The sequence below is a fragment of the Plectrocnemia conspersa genome, unplaced genomic scaffold, assembly GCF_051122295.1.
Source record: "Plectrocnemia conspersa isolate PC_06_02 unplaced genomic scaffold, ASM5112229v1 ptg000013l, whole genome shotgun sequence".
Lineage (NCBI taxonomy): Eukaryota > Metazoa > Arthropoda > Insecta > Trichoptera > Polycentropodidae > Plectrocnemia > Plectrocnemia conspersa.
Window position 1 is genome coordinate 10,562,765 of NW_028277177.1, and position 19,485 is coordinate 10,582,249.

General features: G+C 30.5%; 1 protein-coding gene across 2 annotated transcripts in view; it reads left to right on the forward strand.

Annotated features, from left to right (window-relative positions):
* The first annotated feature begins 267 nt into the window (after positions 1-267).
* The window catches only part of LOC148227258 (tetraspanin-9-like), a 30,740-nt gene continuing 11,522 nt past the window's right edge, over positions 268-19,485 (forward strand). Inside the window, exons 1-3 of one of the 2 annotated variants that reach the window (XM_088201698.1) lie at positions 268-364; positions 449-1,013; positions 1,284-1,352. The gene's annotated coding sequence lies outside the window, so the exon portion shown is untranslated. Of the gene's footprint in view, positions 365-448; positions 1,014-1,128; positions 1,202-1,283; positions 1,353-19,485 lie in introns of those variants that run through there. The other variant, XM_088201699.1, reaches the window with a different exon arrangement.

The window sequence follows — 19,485 nt, forward strand, 5'->3', positions numbered from 1 at the left end:
ACATGGATTCGAAACTTTGAATTTGACCAGAAAAAGGCATGCCATTTAATGAAATATTATGAATCCTAATGAAATCGAGATATTAAAAAACGAACACTGACTGGTTAATTTTTGTGCACCCCTCTTTTGGAAAAAGCTGAAATAATATTGTCGAAATCATTCAGAATCGCAAAACTGTTTTTGTTATGAATGGCACGAGCAACGGAATAATGTATTGTTTGTTATTCAAACGATAAACAAATAGTCATCATTTGTTTTTTGCAGAGATAGTAAATATGGAAACTACACTTCCACTGTTATTATATTTATGCAGCACACGAAAAAAGCACCTGCTGAAATACTAGTATTATAAAATATTTAAAAGGTAAAAACAGAGAATCTAGTTCCTCCTCAACTTATTTAGATTGGCCATAGAGTCGTTGATTTCTTTTATTTTCTCCAAACACAGGAATACACGAGAGTTCAGCCTGAAGCTGTTTTCACTTTGATCGCTGTAGCTGGTCCAGCCAAACTGTCATCATGATTCTCCAAGAGTTGATATTTTTACTTGATTAATTACGGCACAGTGCGACGACAACGAACGACATAACCCATATTTATATTAAAATATACATTTATTCCACAAATTATACGGCCATAAAAATTACTATTAATACATTTTAGTGACAATTTATTCAAGTCGCTGGGTCTAAATTTTGAAATTACCTTGCCTTTTCCATTGTCAACTATTATATAAACACATATGTGGTAGAGTACTTCTAAAATTCTATTAATATAATATAAACAAACAATTTCACATCAATGAGTCCAAGCAACGCCGGGAATTTCCGCTAGTATATTTATAAAATAAATAATTGCATTTTAGAGTATAATTTTAGGCACCGTTTTCTGCGATATTTATATACTTCATTAGGCATAGATTGAACACCTCTGGCGGGCCGGATCTGTGCCAGAGGGGCCTACGTTATACTGGAGAGAAGAACTTGCCTCAGTGTAACACCGACTGTCGTCAGGTTGGTTGTTTTTCGTACTGTTTGTTTATAAATCTATAACTAGCTTTATACACAACTATTCACACACATACACACAAACTTTTAAAAGTAATCATATGATTATTATAACACATTTAACATACACTTCACATATGATTTTTTCTAAAACATATGAATATATCAAATTTGTTATTTGAAATGTTTTGAAAGTATTAAATAATTCATTAATATACACAAAATACGATATTGCGTCACTGTATACAATTAAATAGTGGTTTTAATATTTTATAGTTATAAAAGTGAAGTGATGATATCTACTCATCGGATCTGATCACGAAATAGAAACTTTTAAAAATAAAAGTAAGTCACTTTTTATAATTATTTACAATTCTATTTTTATTGTATTTATTATCCGAAGAATTCTGTAAATTTGTTTAATTAAGTAGTTGCTTATGTTATCGTTGTGCTACTTGACCCAAAAGTCCTGTTTCGTTTTAATTTAGTAGATAGTAAAATTAAACGTGTTTTATATCTATTTTGTTTTTGAAAGCATGTTTTTTTGTTGAAAATTTCAGACACCGAAGTCTGTTGAACTGGGTTTTGTGGCCAGAAATAAAGTTGAAGGTTTCGAAAACAGTGTTAAGTTAAGCTGTGGCGACGCTTTCATGAGCAGTTCTCATTTGAAAGATTTATTGTTAGAACTGCTGCTGGTCTCTGTATAGGATATGTGACCGATTTTCCTATATATGTACTAGACAAAGACTGGTAGACGCAGTCTCGTTAATAAAATTTTATCGTTCCTCGTGTCTCGGTTTAAATTAACCGACTAATTGTTTCGTCTGGGTAGGCGAAGTTCAAACTTTTTTTAGAGTTTTTTTCTTCAGAGGAACTTTGGCTCAATATTATCCTATACGTAATCTAAGTAAAAAATTATCAATGGGTACTTATTATGTATGAAGAGAAAGATAAAGCTAATCTAATACATACTATGAACTATGGATAGTTAAGTCGTATAGATAATGGAGAAGAAGGAACTTAAAGATATAAATTGCAAGCCCTGACCGACTTTGTGAAACTATCTAAGCTTGAAAAACCTGATTGAGTGAAAATTGAAAGAATCGTTGAATTAAATACTACCTAACAAGTATTGAACTTCTAATCACATTAATATATAATATACTAGTGGTTATCAATTATTTAAAGTCTAGGGTTCAAATCCCATATAAACAATTGTGTCTGGTAAGACAGAATAAATTCGCAAAATAATTTCGCTGCACGACTAAGCATGAACTTATTACTTAAAATAGGATAATATGATCCAAGATAAATCTATTATATTTTGACCTCACTATGTAAATTGATTATACAATGAATAATATGATAAAAAGAGGTGCAGGAAATATTTTTATATATATTAAACAAACTATGAAATAAAAGTTTCATTAGTTGTTTATTACCATAAGTGTTGGCAGATTTGGGATAAATATTGGTAAAGTAATAATGAAAATCAGCCACTCGCACAAGTTATTTATACTTATACTATTGTAAGTTATTTTAAGAACATAATGTAAAAACATAAAATGGAATGTTTAGTACGCAAACTTCGAGCAACTTCAATAAATAAATTGACAGATGCATTTCGGCCCATAACGGTTTATAGTTTGGGCGTTTCGGGACTCGCCTGTTTGCTTATTTGCATTGGGATGTTTGCAAGATAGTATTAATTTGTTCGTCAGTTATTTTAACATATTTTTCTTGAATATAACTCCCATAATACACATTTTTCTCATTATATTTTCTTATTAATATTTAGTGGAGGTTCTTAAAGCCAGATTATTTTACTATTATATCTTTAAGAATAATTTTAATAAACCAGCAAATGAAAAACAAGTTTACATCACTTTTTTATAGGAGTCAAATATATATTAAACGTTAAAAAAGTGTAACACTTTCTTGTCATAATATTTTTTGATATTTTACACTATATGTTTGATCGTGTTTTTTGTAATCGAAATGTTTTTTAATTGAATTAATTAATATAATATATATCACTATCGGGATCACCCGTGATCGTTGCAACGAAATTTGTCGCATAGACTTATAGAAACAATTGCTTTTTTGAGTCTGAAGTGTTACTTTGCAGCAAAATTAGACGCCAGAAATGCTGGCAACATATTATTTAATTAAATATATATAAAATACCACACAAATATAAAAATGCAGCTGCAGTTATCAGGTAGTGAAGTCTTGAAAGTCAGAGATTTTTTGCTGGAGTGTCGAGTTGAATTATTATCGGCTGTGATCTGTGCTGGACGATCCGCTAATGTGTCTCTTGCTGTAATTCTAGGATTGAGTATAGTCTTCATTCGTCTGCCTTTCTCTTTCTCTGCCTGAGCGTCTGCCTATCCGTGACCAAGTGTCGCATCTTTTATGTTGGTGATTCGAAATAGTCTAGCGAATTGCAAATGAGGATGTTGATGGGTCAATTGCATCGCCCACGAAATATGTTTACGCATTAAAAGTGTAACTTTTGGCGATCGCTAACAAGGGGGGTTAATATAACAATAGTCCTTTTTTACGCAGGGTAAAACGCATTGTCTATCACGCGTCTTTGTCACACAGAAGAGTAGTTTTTCCGGTATTTATGGGTGATTCAAAGTGATTAACGGATTTTTATTAAATTATTTTTGAGACGAGTTTATATTTATTTTCATTTGTTCGACATGGTTGTTATCGTTTAAATTACTTATGTAGGTGATTGGAACCCTCATACTTTATTTTGACTTTCTACAAAAATATTTTTTCGACGGTGTTATACAAACATTAAATGCTTTAAAAGGGATTGAAAATAGTATATGAAAAAAGTCAAATGGTGGTATTGATTAGACAATAGCAAAAAGTCTGTTTCCACTCCGAATTATCGCATTGGCCGTTGGACTCACCCTAATTTTCAAGCGGTATATAAGCTCGATTATACAAATAAATGAAAATACAGAATCTAATATATTTTTATATGTTTTTAATAACATTTTGATCGTCATCCCGTTATTAAATTTTGTATTTTGAAATACCTAAATTAAAAATTAGAAGGCAATTCGTAAAAATCTAAATATATCGAATAACATCTGCATGCAATCATCTATCGTTTTTATTTTCTTGTGAATGTTTCAAATATGACTTACACACCTTTTAATTGGTGAATATTATATTATATGTATATAGTTGTATTTCTTATAGTATCTAAAACCATGTAGTATTCGTTCTCTGTCAATCGAACCAACCAACGCATATAACAATAATTCAATTACTTTTTTCAAATGATAACAGATTACAAAATACACGCGTTGCGTGTGTTTATCCCATGAATGTCTCTGTATAGAAGATGTTTTAAGTGAACAAATTGATGCTGCAAATGCTATGTTCCTGTTTATTAACTCGCATAATGAACTCGCATTAAGCGAGCGAAGAATTGATACATTAACAAACAGACAGCCGAGACGTTACGAAATAAATTATAATATATAATACTAAGATGAAAGTTATGACAGTAAGCACACGATTACATTGTTATACACGCGCTATTATCATCGTTTGTTTAAATAGATAAGCTTGCACTTTCGATCAGTAACGAATATTTATATCAAAATTACTTATGATAAATTAATACTAATGCTCTTAATGTAACTTTCGCTTCATTTGCGATTTACGTTATATACAATAAATCGAAATATTATGTGCGATTTTAATGCGAGAAAACGAAAGTTTTGAAGACGCTTTCCCTCCATTTTTATTTATGAAGTAAAACGAGCACTCTACGAAGTCATTTGATAAATCATGATGACTTTCGATGTTATTAAAAATTTTATCGCTCGGTCACCTTTAAAATTATACATGTCGTTAAATATTGAATATCTGACCAAAACACATTTTGAAATACAATACTTCTTATGTAATTCTGCAACATAAAAAATATGCTAATGGGCGTATATTATATTTGCCCATCAATTAAAGTTCTTGATCGCAAAATAGCGATTAGTGCGTCCGTCGAACTGGAATGAAGAATAACGGATTGCGCAATTATGTAGTGTTTGATCAGATTTTTGAGTGAAAAAATATATGGATCACATATGTTGAATCATTATTTTCACATTCGACTAATACGTTGCTGCCGTACTGCGATTTGGGTACATTATTAAGGCCAGACAATAAAGATTATCCGGTCGAGTTAGTGGAGTGTGTGAATCGTGTCTTAAAATTCGTCTAAACGTGACCTGTACATACATGGTTAAATGTAGAGGTCATTTAATATATATTTGGAGTATGATTGCATGTTTGTGTGAAATAATTTCTAATTAAAAGAATTGGAAAATTTATCTCATAAAACTGTTATCTCGTGTGCTGTGTGGTGACTGGAAACCATATACAATTTTAAGGAAATTATCTACGCGTAATAGTGTCCAGTTGGAATGTACTACATAGATATAATAAATAGAGTACTTGGGTTGCCGGTGGAGGCAAAGCTACTTTATAACAATATGAAGCACATTATCCAGAGGCACAGACCCTCAGCGACAGGCTATTTAGAAGCTGTTTATATTTGAGGCGAAGTCTCGTTGGAGTATCCCATACATGTAGGCGTAGATTCCTGGCTGATATTCTAAGAAAGACCTTACTTATGGATACAGTCTCAGGGGGCCTCGGTCTCTTAATGACTCCCTAAATACTAGCTAAGCGAGCAAAATCGAAAGCTCGGCGTCGTACCATTTGTGGTTTGAATCTTTAATGGGGAAGTACGGCCAAGGACGAAATATTAACGAATGATTCACTGCCGTGTTGTCCTGCTAAGAGGCCTAACAAGCTACGGGTAAAAATCCCAGTGTTGGGTCTTTCGGGTTTTGAGGCATAATTGGTACAATTTACTACAGTATCGAAATAGTGTCGTATTAAGAATGCTACTCTTGGAAATTAAAAAGTCTTCGCTGGTGTGCTAAGTTATATTTGTTGTCGGGATGCTTTCTAGATGAACCACTGATGTTTCTTATGTCAATCAACCTCTGTCTGTTTTTGTGCGAGTCTTCCTAAGTCTACCTCGATGTCTCTCCAGATTCTGTCCCCGATGTGACCAAGTATCATATGTTTTATATTGATCGTTCGTGACGAATCGCAGTTGATGATGTTTACAAAGCAATTGCATCGCTTCTAAAACAAACGCTAGAGCGTGAACATATGTTAAATGTGTGTTTAAGAAGGTGTGTTTAAACCAGGGAGTTAGAAAAACATCTGTAATATAAGCAGGGTCTTTTTATACAAAGGTTGTTTTTACAATCAGTGATATTTTGTGGTTAACGTCTCAATAAAAACAATGGTAATAGAGACAGATGCGTCTTCTCATACAACGAGTTGTTTTATCCGGTGTCTTTGCGATATTTTTTACACTGTTTTTTTGTGATAACGAGATCTTTCTTTCACTGTGTAATGTGTGGTATAAACTTGTTATAAAAGTTGGGTGGTAGATTTATCTTTTCGTTGTTTAAGTAGTCGTTATAGTGACCTTTGAATTGTGACTAATGGCGCAGGTGGTTCAAACCTCTAGCATGCCAATAAAATTAAATGCGCTGATGAACTGTTTGGTGTGTCTCCAAACTAGGGATTCTGTGTCGAGACAACCCGGGAATTTATTCCCGAGAATTTAAAGATTTTTTGCTGTTTCGAGTCCCGGGAATTTAAAAATTAATAACCCGGGACTCGAGACTTTCCGAAGTGCAATTTTACAAAAATATGTAAAGAGCGAATTTGATGTCAAGCTTAATTTATGTCTCGATATGAAGACAAAGTGGAATTCCTTATTACCCATGATCTCGAGATTTTGAAAGTTACGAAATTGCATTAGAAAATCATTAATTGATCTTGGCAACGTCCAAATTTGGAATGAATCGAACATTCACGTATTGGAAAATATTTGTAAAGTACTCACTCCTATAAAACTGGCAGTTGAAGCTCTAAGTCGTTGAGATGCCACTTTATTAACTTCCGAAATTATTGTTAATTTCCTTTAAAAAAAAATATTTGAAATCAACACAACTCTGTCGCACGAACCACCAAAATATTTCAACGACTAGAAATAAAAAAATCAACTTTAAAAAGGAGTTTCAGATATTAGATTCAACTATCAAGCGAACTCCGAATCTAGAGCTTTTATTCAAATCATTGCTTACAATTAAGCCAACATCTACAGAAAGCGAGATAGTTTTTTCTACATCTGGAATATTTGCCACAAAAACCAGGAACAGGCTATGTGATTCATCATTAAACGCCTTGGTGTTTTTAAAAACATATTTTTCCTTACAAAAGTAAAGGTTTTAACTTAATATTGATATAAATATTTCGATTAAAAAAATTGTAATAAATTTAATTTAAATAAATATCGAATAAAGTGTTTTTAAATTGTTTCAATAAATTTTCACCTATCGTACCTATAACACAAATAATATAAGTTAATAATAATAAATTAATTAAAGTTAATAATAATAAGTTAATTAAAGTTAATAATAGTAAGTTAATTTTTTGATGATTATACGAAAAATAATCAAAGTCTCGAGTCCCGGGAATTCCCGGGACTCGAGAGGTAGGGGGTTTCTCGGAAGCAATTAGAAGCGCATGACAAACAGAAATTTCTTTAGATAATAAATATAAAATCTTGATCATGTTTTCATTTTTTCTCGAAAAGCAGTTGGAGTTGTTTTGAAAGCAATTCAGGATATGATTCTTAAACATGTTGTTATCTTGTTTGGCGAACGGTCGCCAGAAGATGATTTTTAATATAGTTGGTGATGCTATTAGTAAGTTTATTTAAAGTAATTGACGATGCTATTTTGATGTGATCTATCTAAATAATGTATATAGATATTAAATTTCTTTTTAAATGAAGCACAGAAATTAGCATAAACCTAACATTTTTAAAGTGTTTTTAAGATTCTATTGTCATTGAGAAAAGTCTTTAAAATATATGGATAATCTAGCTATTAAAAATAATTAAGATTTAAATTTGTACAATATCAATTGTAAAATACAAAGCTTAGTAAATATACTTAGCTCGGCTCTTTATGATTATAGACTAAACAGTCATATACAAATATTAATACAGTTCTCAAAATATTTTTCACTCTTTCTCATTTCGATTGAAAACCAATCGAACCAAAACGCTTATTCAAGCTCAATGAATTTTCTAAAATTAGTCAGGAAAGGGCAATTAAAATAATTATTTTAATTTAGAAATGGTAGTAATTTGGCTTATTAATTATATTTTTCCTAAAAAGAGAGGGGCAAAATAAAACACACACAAAATAGATGGGAAGTTAGTTATGGCATTGTGTTTACACACATAAAATAAAATATGTATCTATACAAAAAATAGCGACTTTGAATATATTATATCAGATATATTTTAATTTTAATAAATTTATGACTGACGTATTTATGTCGTTGTAATATAGCAACGAATATACTAATATTACATAACTGTACTGATATATAATTCCTATCTTTAGCCTTTAGTTTAAACATTCTGAATCATCAATAATATTTCAGAAAAAATCAATGACTCAAACAAATTCGATGAATACGTTTAGTCAATGAGATAATTTTAGTATCCAATATCCAAAAATCAAGCAATCCCCAAACTCAGGTATATCATTACACAATACATAACAAGAAAAACTTTTACATATCACATTTAACAAAAATTACACGTACAAATACATTGACCCAATTCTTTGCCGGAAATTATAATGCGATAGTTTTGTACGAACAACTAACAATTGCCAATTGCATATCGATTGTGGCCTATTGTTAGTACTTGAAATATTCACAGCAGTCGATGTATTGAATTTTTGATGGTTTGACCACAAGAAATACTAGAATCTAGTATATTATTTATGTGGTTCTACAGAATCATTGTGTTTGTCGCCATATTTAATGGTATTTCGTGGCGAATTATATTAGAAATGAGTTGGACGTGCTTAGTTCGATACTATAAAGTTTGGCGTGGGTTCCTATTGTCGAGTGGGTGTAGCAAACGTGAATGAAGTTCTCTAATTTATAATATGTACGTGGGTGACCCACAAAAAAATATTTAACTGCATTTCCTGATACGTGTTTTAAAGTTTATAAACGCATGACGAATGACAAGGAATTGGAAGGTATTAGTTATTGCATAGTTTTTACGTTTATGTCAAGGAAGTCGTAAATATATTTATGCATTTATATTATGGTACTTAAATTGTTCCAAGCAATACAATGATACCAGATCCCTTTTGATATGAATCTAATTATTATTTCAACATGCCTGATATGACTCATTAGATCATTAATTATTTAAATTTGCAATTTAATTTTAGTCATCTCAAATATAATGTTTGCTCCAAATGAAATTGAAGCGTAAAAAAGATAAGATACCGAAATATTTTAATAGTGGTTATCGTATGCTTATCATTTATTTAACCCATCAAGAAAATCAATAATTAGGAATGACAAATTCTCAATCTTTTTAAGCAACCGTTAACATATTTAATTAACCACCGTGTTTATTTTTATAATATAGATAAGGCAAACTTATTTAATTAAAAATTATTATCATTGTGCAAAAAAATTTGAGTCGCGTACAGTTTTTGTAATTACATTTCGGACGTAGTAGCTGGACCAGGATTGACGTGAAGAGGGAATCATGTGTTTTCTTGGTGTATGTTAAGCGTAGGTGAAGGTTTCTGTCGGAAGTGAATTCAGAATGGAAGTGAATTATTAGTGCTATTTATGTATGCGATTATGAAAGAGGTTTCTTTACTCTTGCTTCTCTTGACGTGCGACCAATTGCATCAGCAATTAAAAAAATGGCATTAAAGCTCCCATTATGACTGTTAATCCGCCATAGGGACAATATTTGAACAATTTTTCAAGTAAATGCATACGTTATTATTCGAAGAATAAACTTGAATGCACGGGGGCTATCTTTTCTCAATGCTGCAGATATTTAATCATTTCTGATTTATGGCGCATATCTCCAGATTTAATCGGTTTTCTCATGGTGTAAAAAATCATAATTTTATTTTAGAGGTTAAAATTTAGCTTTAAATAAATTAAATATATACTAGTATATATCCTGAATCGAATTAAAAATATTTTGTATTAATTTGATTCAGAAAATCTTACAGATCTGATGCTCACAAAGGTGTTACATATGAGTCATTCGATTGTAACGACCGATAAGACTGTTTATTCTAACCACTCACCAGATATGTCGAAGCTTATATATCATTAGAAAAATTTCAATATATAACAATAATATAATAAATAAAAATGTGTTCGTGTGATCATTATGCTTGACACGAATCAATTTATCTAGAAAATTACTTCCTCCACAATATTTATGTATTTTTTAATAGTAATTACTATGATGTGAGTATACAAGGCATATGTGAAATTATTAACAACATTTCGGACATTCACGTGTTCGGTTCAACGATCTGGTACCCTCTCGTTATGCAAGTCCTATTGTTCCATGATCTTTTAGTGCTGCTTCCATTATGGAAGCATAAAGGCTTATCGCGTCCATAATAAGGCACGTAGGGAAGCATTAAGAGGCACGTTCTTAGGGACTCCTCTTCTTTGTGGAACCCATAGTCTTTTGTAAGTCACATCGTCAGCGAACCTTTGACAAAAGTTGTAGCTTTCCATCCATCCATCTGCGAATTATCGACGCTTTAATGAAAGCGGCATTTAACACGAAAGGTAATCTGAATTGACATTTTGAACAAAGATCAAGAGCAACTCTGCCATTGTGACGTGGCTCTTTGTATCAGGGGATTAAAATTGGAGTACAAAAGTATTATATAATGTTCGTTTATTAGATATTTGCAATCATATACAGTTATAATATTCTATGTATTAAATGCGTTATGTGTAAGGTAGTAAAAAATATTATAATTTTTATATTGCATGTTTCTTTAATATTATGATATCAATATATTAAATTTACCTTATAAAAACATTATTTTTAGGTTAGTAGATACTGTTTTATGGTATATAAAATATTTAATGTTGCATTTTCCCTAATAATACGGATCACTGTTTGATTAGTGAAAGCTTTTGAAAGCAAAGTTTTTAGAATCAAAGCTTTTTAAAACAAATATTTTTAAACTGATCCATAGCAAATACTAATGTAAATTGATTCAAGATTTTATCTTGTTTCCACTACTACCTAGTAGCACTATAGATTTTTCACAAACTAGTAGTGCTATTTAACAACTTTCCAACAACTGTTTATCTTCGTTAGTGTATTTATTACCGAATAAACGACTGTCCATATACATATTCTACTCAAGATCTTTTGTTAAAAAACATAAAAGAACTTTTACTATTCCAAAATTATACATGGCGTTCATTGCTTTGTACTAAATATTTTTTTAATTTTTACTAGTTAAAAAAATACATGTCTCTCCAAATATTATATGCTTTGTAATATGTAGGTTTATCATTTTCAAGATCTTGAAATTTATAAAAAAATATGTATTACTAGAATTATTGAGATTAATTGAGATGATTTTAACTTATTTTTGCACTCTAGAAATATATAAATATAAATGCAATTTTTTTTACAAAAAATGTTTTAAAAATAGTGATTAGTAAGGAGCTGTAACATACTTTTCATGTGTCTGTGCAAGATTTTATTTTCTGGACCTTTATTTTTATGGAAAAAATAAGAATGAAAATATTTTTGCAAGAATATGTATATATTTATATATAAAAATATTTTTTTCAATTATACTTCTTATTGATTACAAGAGTCCCCAAAGTAGTCAACGCAAAATGTCATTTAAAATACTAATATAATTGCTACAGTAGGTAATTATTACATCAAAGACATGGGTTCGCATCGAAAATGAATTTTTCAACTTCTACTGTATTTAGTTGATCGAAATAAGTAATTATTACATAATTATAGTTTCGATAGATCATCACAGATGATATTTTTCTAGATTTTCCAAATATTGCATATTAATATCGTGAGTAATAGATAAAATCTAATCAGGTTTGGTCATTGTTTATAATCGATATAATATAAGTCACTGATTTACAGACTTTGATTTTAGTCTGGTGTCTTAGTACTTAATACATAGTTGTTGATTGTGCTTACTTAGTTGTTACCAACAATTTTGGTATCTCAATGTTTTTGATTTGCTGAGAAATGAGAATTCTCATTTTAACTTCTGGATTTTCTTGAGAATTTTTAAGAAATATAATAAAAAAATATATGTAATATACAGTATGTGATTTTAATAATACAGTATATTATTTTAGATTTTTTATATTATTAATAAACAGAGTACTTGATGATCCTTCCCTTCTCATAGTTGAATTTCGCAATTGTAAGTTGGTATGAGGGGGAGTGGTGTAGGGGCTTATCTATATTTATATATTTTATTTAGATTTCGTTATAGCCAAAACTTCGCGGCGCTCTGGTAGCACTGTCGTGTCGGATTATCTCGACTAGCAACCTCCGGCGTGCTCGCACGGTTGCGGACTCGCGCCCCGTTATTTTTATTAATCGTCAATAAAAACACTACTGCAGCGGCTCTATCTGTGTCTAATCGCCATCCGTCATCTCCCGTCGCTAACAAACGTCAATAGAATGATGATTTGTTATAATAAATGTGAATATACGAAGGAATAGAACGGATCGATCTACTTTGATTAATTCGATCAGAGTGTCGAATTAAAGAATTTTGGTCTCTATTATATGTACCCGAATCGTAGAAAAAATGTCAATAGTAGCAGTTGCTACTCTACATTTGTTATATTTCGAACAAGATGAAAATTAAAAAATCTCTTCGAATTATTGAAAATGTAGAAAGCCACCTTACATTTTTGTGGCTGATTATAAATGTAGTTTTTAGATTACCAAAGCAAAGATAAGGCCAATAAGGTTAGTTCAGATTTTTTTTGTAATTCAAATATTTTCATAAAATTATTATTCAAAACTGCTCTATTAAAAGTTTTCAAGAAGCATGAATATCTTAAAGCATCTGGCACAGACCTACCTTTTTTATGCAGCGGTGTAAGAAATGCAATGGTTGTGCATTATTTGAAAATATTTTTAAACTTATTAACAAAAAAAGACGCTATCAAAATTCTCGATTTGCCATTTTTCTCGAGAAATTCTCGAAACTAGTTGCAACGCATTGGCTAACGCCTACTATATTGCAATATAAGATTTACAATAAATAAATAGATGTTTTATAACATATAGGTCAATAAAAATGATATATTTTCGATCATAAAAATCAGTCTTTAGATAGTTTTCATTATTATATCGATGCTTCTTAGATATAATTATATAAGATATACATATGTAATATAAATAGTAAGCAATCAAAATTTGCAAATGCGTTTTTTGTGTCGATAGTGTTAAAAAATCTTTGAAGGTCAAAAATATTTAGGAACCCCAAGTTACATTAGTATTAATACCATGTATAATAATTTCTTATTCTATTAATATTAAAATAATATTTATTACTAATACTTGTCTGATAGTTCATTATATATTTATATTTTTAATTTAATTCTAATATTAAATAAGTCTTTAGAACTTTTATTTATATGATTTACAGTTTTAATGTTTTGTATCAGTAGTGAAGCTTTAATTCTAGCTTTGAATTTCACATTCGAGTTTGTATATATTCAGATATAAGCTGCTATACTTAATAGCGAGAATTGCAGGTGATTTTTGTAAATTAGCAACGCTCATAGAGAAAGCAAAAATCGTGACAGGCAGTTTTCAGTTGCTTATAACGCCAATTTATTTGAGTCATTAGTTTAAAAAACGCTGTAAATTTGTATTTTAAATATTTTTTAAATAATATAAATGTAAAAGTATTTTTATATTTCATTAACATTATTATAATTTTTTTTTTTAAATAACTATATACAAAAAATTATCATGAAAAAAAATATCTTAAAAATGTTGAAGCAATACTGCAGTAACTAATACATAATGTCATAACTACTGCAAATAAATAAAAGGGGTGTTCGATATTTTTAGAATGTAAATATTACGTCACTCAAAAGTCAATATTAAATCATCAACCTAAAGTCCGTATTTACATGTGGTATATTATAGAAAAATCTAGTTCATATCAACTTCAATAACGTCAATTATGATTAAGAAACTAAATAAACCACTACATAATTAATTCGTTTCGAATCCGTTTGATAAATTTTGAGTTCAGACGCGGGGTCACCGGATCGAAGATAAACATCAGATCGTTTCCTCTCAGCGGTCGCATCAATCACGTCCGATTGAGAGCCCCTGGCGAGCAGTACCGAAGTCTTGACTTCTTGTCGACTCGTTTTGTGTAGCGGAATAGGTAAATAAAGGTCACTGACCGAGAACTTGCTTGATTTGATCAGAGCGCGACCCAAAAGTGCCCAAGCACTAGGGATTAGAACCATTGTCTTTGCCTAGGAAGGACGCTGGATATTTAGAGAGTTGGACTCAGAAGGCAATTATGCGCGAATGTAGGTGTTATGACTGCGCATGAATCACTAGGTCAAACAAAGTTGATCCCAGTAAATTTGACTCTTGGCGTTGTATGTACTACAATTTCATGGAGATTAAGTAATCGCAAGAATTGGAGTACGAATTTTAATTGGTATTGTGAGTTTCAGTTGCGTCGTTTGTTTGTTGTTGTTATGAATGTTTTGTTTTGTGAATGATGAAGTAAAGGCTATTAAGTATTCATGCTGCTTTCTATAAATTCCGCCTTTTTGAAAGTCTTGCCCTTTGGCACTTCTATTTAAGTTTGTTCTATATTTGCAAACGATCGATAGCTAGAAGTAAAACTCATATCTATCGTTTATGCAAATTAAATAGTTTAACATGTCAATTATTTTCTGTAATCTATAAGCTGTACTATTACTGCAATTTAGTATTATTTTTAGTTAGCAGTTATATATGGCATTTTGGACTAATATGTATTAAGATTTAAAATTTGCTCTATGTAAGCAAGATGTTTTAAACCATTTTAAAGCTGTAAGACGTTATATAAGAAAAAAACTATATAAAACTTTAGATAATTGTAAACAATCAATCAAGTGTTTATTTGATCAAAATAATATTAATACTCACTACAGATAAATATATATTTTATTTTGCCTTTAAATATATAAACAAAATAGCTGAATTGACAATACATATACAAAGTTTGAGAAACACTAGAGGACACTCTGGCTCTTTAACGCAATGTGCTACGAGAATGCCACGTCTCATATGTTCTTGATCGTGTGCTAATAATACCCACATATATATTTAATATTAATATAAATATATATACCTCGTCGATGATCTACGACGAGCGACAGTACGACAATACGTTGTGGGAAACAAGTATTTATGGCGTTATACGTAAATAAATTAACCATATCGATATAAATTGATTATAGTATATTTTGACTACTTGAAAAGAAGCACTAAGTGTGAAAAATAACGACGAATACACAGAGCTGCGCTGATGCATACGTGTGAATTTCATGGTACTTGAATATAAACACTCCACTTTTTTATTAAGAGTCAGTGCACAAAAAAATATACGTGTAATTCACATGATTGCTAAAAACAGGACTTAATTATAAATACAGGCGGCCCTCGACTTTCGCACATAATTGGTTCCTGAAAATGTGTGCGAATGTTGAATGTACGAAAGTCGAGGGAAGTAAAAAAATTTGAAATTGTGTGTATTTTAAAATATGTATTTATCAAGTAAATATAAGATGTTTAAGAGATACGTTTAAGTGGGGTTTGCGGGTGTTTCCTTTGAAAAGATATCAAGAGTTAACTGTTTTCCCCTATTCTTTTTCTTTTCTTTATATAGTATTTTATAACATGCTATGTTTTTATTGATCGCCCTACGCACTTGAGATATGCGTTCTCCATTGGGATCACAATCTTCCATAGTATTTAAAAATTTGTCAAGGTGCGTGAAGGCTTCATTCATATTTTTCATTGTTAAAGAGTTTTCCAAAATAAACCTGTCTCATCTACATTAAATATTTGACTAGAGGAATATTCTCCATCTTCAATAATTTTGGATAATTAGGAAATAAATTCTTTTGCAGCATCTTTATCGGCATCAGCCGATTCTCCAGTAAATTTAATATTATGAAAAGAATACCTCATTTTAAAATTGTAAAATCAACCGTTACTTGCTTGAAAAACCGTGTTAATTTTTTTTTTTAATCTATCTTTCCGATCTTTGTGCAAACTAAGAGCTTTTGCTTGAATAATTGAAATACTCAGAGGGACATCTTTTTGATGTTGGTCATCGATCCACGATGACAAAGATTTTCCATTTCATCCATATTATTTTTTGTTGTGTTTTTTTGGAAACATCTATAAAGATTGCGGAAATATATCTTTATTTTTCATAATTTTGAACGTATTTCTTAATTATATTTTTATTTTGCAAAATTGAACATATCGTAGACCTGTTTGTATCATACGAACGTCCGATTGAAGCAAAAGATTCACCGCTATCAGAACGTCTAATAATTTCCATCTTTGTCTTGAATCGTGTGAATTTAATGAGTCCTTGATTTATTTTTGTTCGTATCAACACAAGTTTTTCCGTTTCTCACTCGTGTTTATATTTTATTTTATTTAAAAAAAAAAAAAAAAAATTCAAAAAATTGTTTTTTTTTTAAATGTGCGAAATAGCGAATTGTGTGAAAGTCAAACGTCCGAAAGTCGAGGGCCGCCTGTATATGAAACAGTAATAATTTTATAAAACTATAAAAAATATATTATATAAATAGCAGCTTTAATAATTTAAGTCACAGATCATTTATTAAAACTACTGATTAAATGTAAATAAATTAAGCCGACTCAAAAATATTTACTAACAATCAAAAATATATTTTTACGGTTATTAGTAAGCTGTAAAAGCACATTAGATCGCATATAATACATTAAAAGTAATCCAGGTTATATGAATGTACATAGTGCCTTTAAACTTTTTCTTCAATTTCTAAATAAAAAACTGCTAAGCCCCATCTATTTTTTATCTCTATATTTATTCAAAATAAAACATTAGAATCTGTATTCTATTTTGTTTCAGAGATAACTGACCATTAAATTGATTTTCTAGTTCGATTCGCAACCGCATATTATTACCGAGAAAAAATTTGCTAGGATTGGTATTGGAACTAATATAATAGATCTAAATAGCTAATACGTGTTTTATGTATAAAGGTCTTTCTTAATAATATATTACAATGTTATTTTAATATATTATATATTTACAAGGAGTACTACTCATAAATTAAAAATAACCATTGTAAATATACTTTGTGTAGGTCAGTGTGACGGGTGTAATGATCTCACGTGCAGTTTATATTATTATCATTAAACGTCTGACGCTTTTGCCTCGGGCTAAATTCATTTATAAAGGCGCAACAAGTAATAGGAAGAAAGCTTAAAATATTATTTTAGTAGATTACGTTACTTACATTTGTTATTTTATGAACAAACACTTCATCTAAGCACGTTTACTTCAAACTTCAAAATATCTATGTCGAACGAAGACGGAATGCTAATCAGACAATTTACTGATGAAAAGTGTGTTAAAAACGTACGACCGACAATTGAAAAACGAACACAAAGGCAAAGCCTTCTTCATATTTTTGTCAGGTGATAAAAGCAACGGTACACCAAATAAATGCCATTTTAACATGCTTATCTATGGCTAGTGTTTTTACTACATTTTTTGTGCTTATCGACCAGTTTTTGCATAATTATATGTACATAATATGTATGCATATAAAATGATTTTCATTAGTATCCAAATATTATTGTTAAATTTTTTACTAACGGTGACACACAGCTTAGCTTTGGGGCGTATTAAAACATATATTATTCGTTAAAATATATCAAAATGCACATCTAAAATATATAATAGTTCAACATTTATTTTTTATGCACGACAATATGCACAAACTAGCTCGATGTTATTAAATTCATCACGATATTCATCCGTGAGATTAGAAACATTGAGAAAAACCTTATCCGTGATGATCGATCGAAATCATAATTATATAATAACCATTAATTTCGATCTCCTAGACACAATACAAGTTAAAACACTAGGTTTCCTATATATAATTCGAACCCAAGCCTTTTAGGTATTAATCGCAGACTATACCACTTACATGAGCTACGAACAATCGAGAAGTGCGAAAAATAATCTGATATTTAATTTGGAAAGGAAATATACGAAACTCATAGTAATAAATATATTTTTTTATTAAGTCCTTTCGAAATGATCTTGTAAGAATCTTAATTTAAGCCATAAATAATACAAACATAACACATAATTGACATACATTATGCCTGCACTACACTCTCTGGAAGTTGGCCAAGGTCGGCCAAGGACGGAGAATATAGTGGCTTACTTTGGTTGAGTTCGGTTCTACCCGCTCTAAAATCTCTCGAAAGTTGTCCGAGGTTACCGAGAATGGGAGGTAAAGTGGCGGTAGTTCAGTAACTCGGTTCAATTTCAGTATACGCGTAGGCGTCCTATGGTTAACACGCATGTCGAGCGCTGAATCGTGGTCACGTGACCAAGTCATAATACCACATGCTTATCAGAGACTCCAACAGACTCTTACTGACATCTTTAAATATTTTAGGGTACCAAAAGAGATTAATTATATTTTTGATAGTATATTCTTCTAACAGATATCGTTATTATTATTTTTTTTTCATATAAAATTAAATAACTAAAAAATAATTAGTGGTACTTGCTTTTGTTAAAAAAAATCGCTTCGAATATCCTTATGTATTTTCCTAGATCGGCTTATATAAAGGTCGCACTATAACGAATTCTTATTTAGAATCGATGGCGACAAATTCTAGGATAGTCACAGATGTGGTGTTCGTATTCTGAAGTATCATTTTTATGCCTTAACATTTTGCAAAAGCCGACAAAGATTTAGCGTAAATTGAATATTTACGACCGAAAAGTTTTTCCTGCTATCGTATTGGTGAGTTTTTATAATTATCAGTAGCGTATTTTTAATAATATGACAATTTAAAAATTGCGATTATTTGGCACATTTTTCGATCGCATCTAAATATGCCGGCTGTACGTGACAGAAGCTGCCGTCCGGACGGCATATGAAATTTGCGACAGTGTGTTCGCTTACTCGAAGTCGTAGGTCTCGGCCGACTTCAGTTTTAAGTTCGGTTTGGACAACTTCCAGAGAGTGTATTGCTGGCATTACACCAGATCTTGGTCTATAGTGATATTCTATACATATAAACATTTTGAAATGTATATATACACAAAACACCTCAATAAATAAATGCAAACATAATATAAATTCACTTCCTTTTATATTTTGTTAAGATATTTATAAATGTTAAGGTCAAAAACTCTATAGTATAATT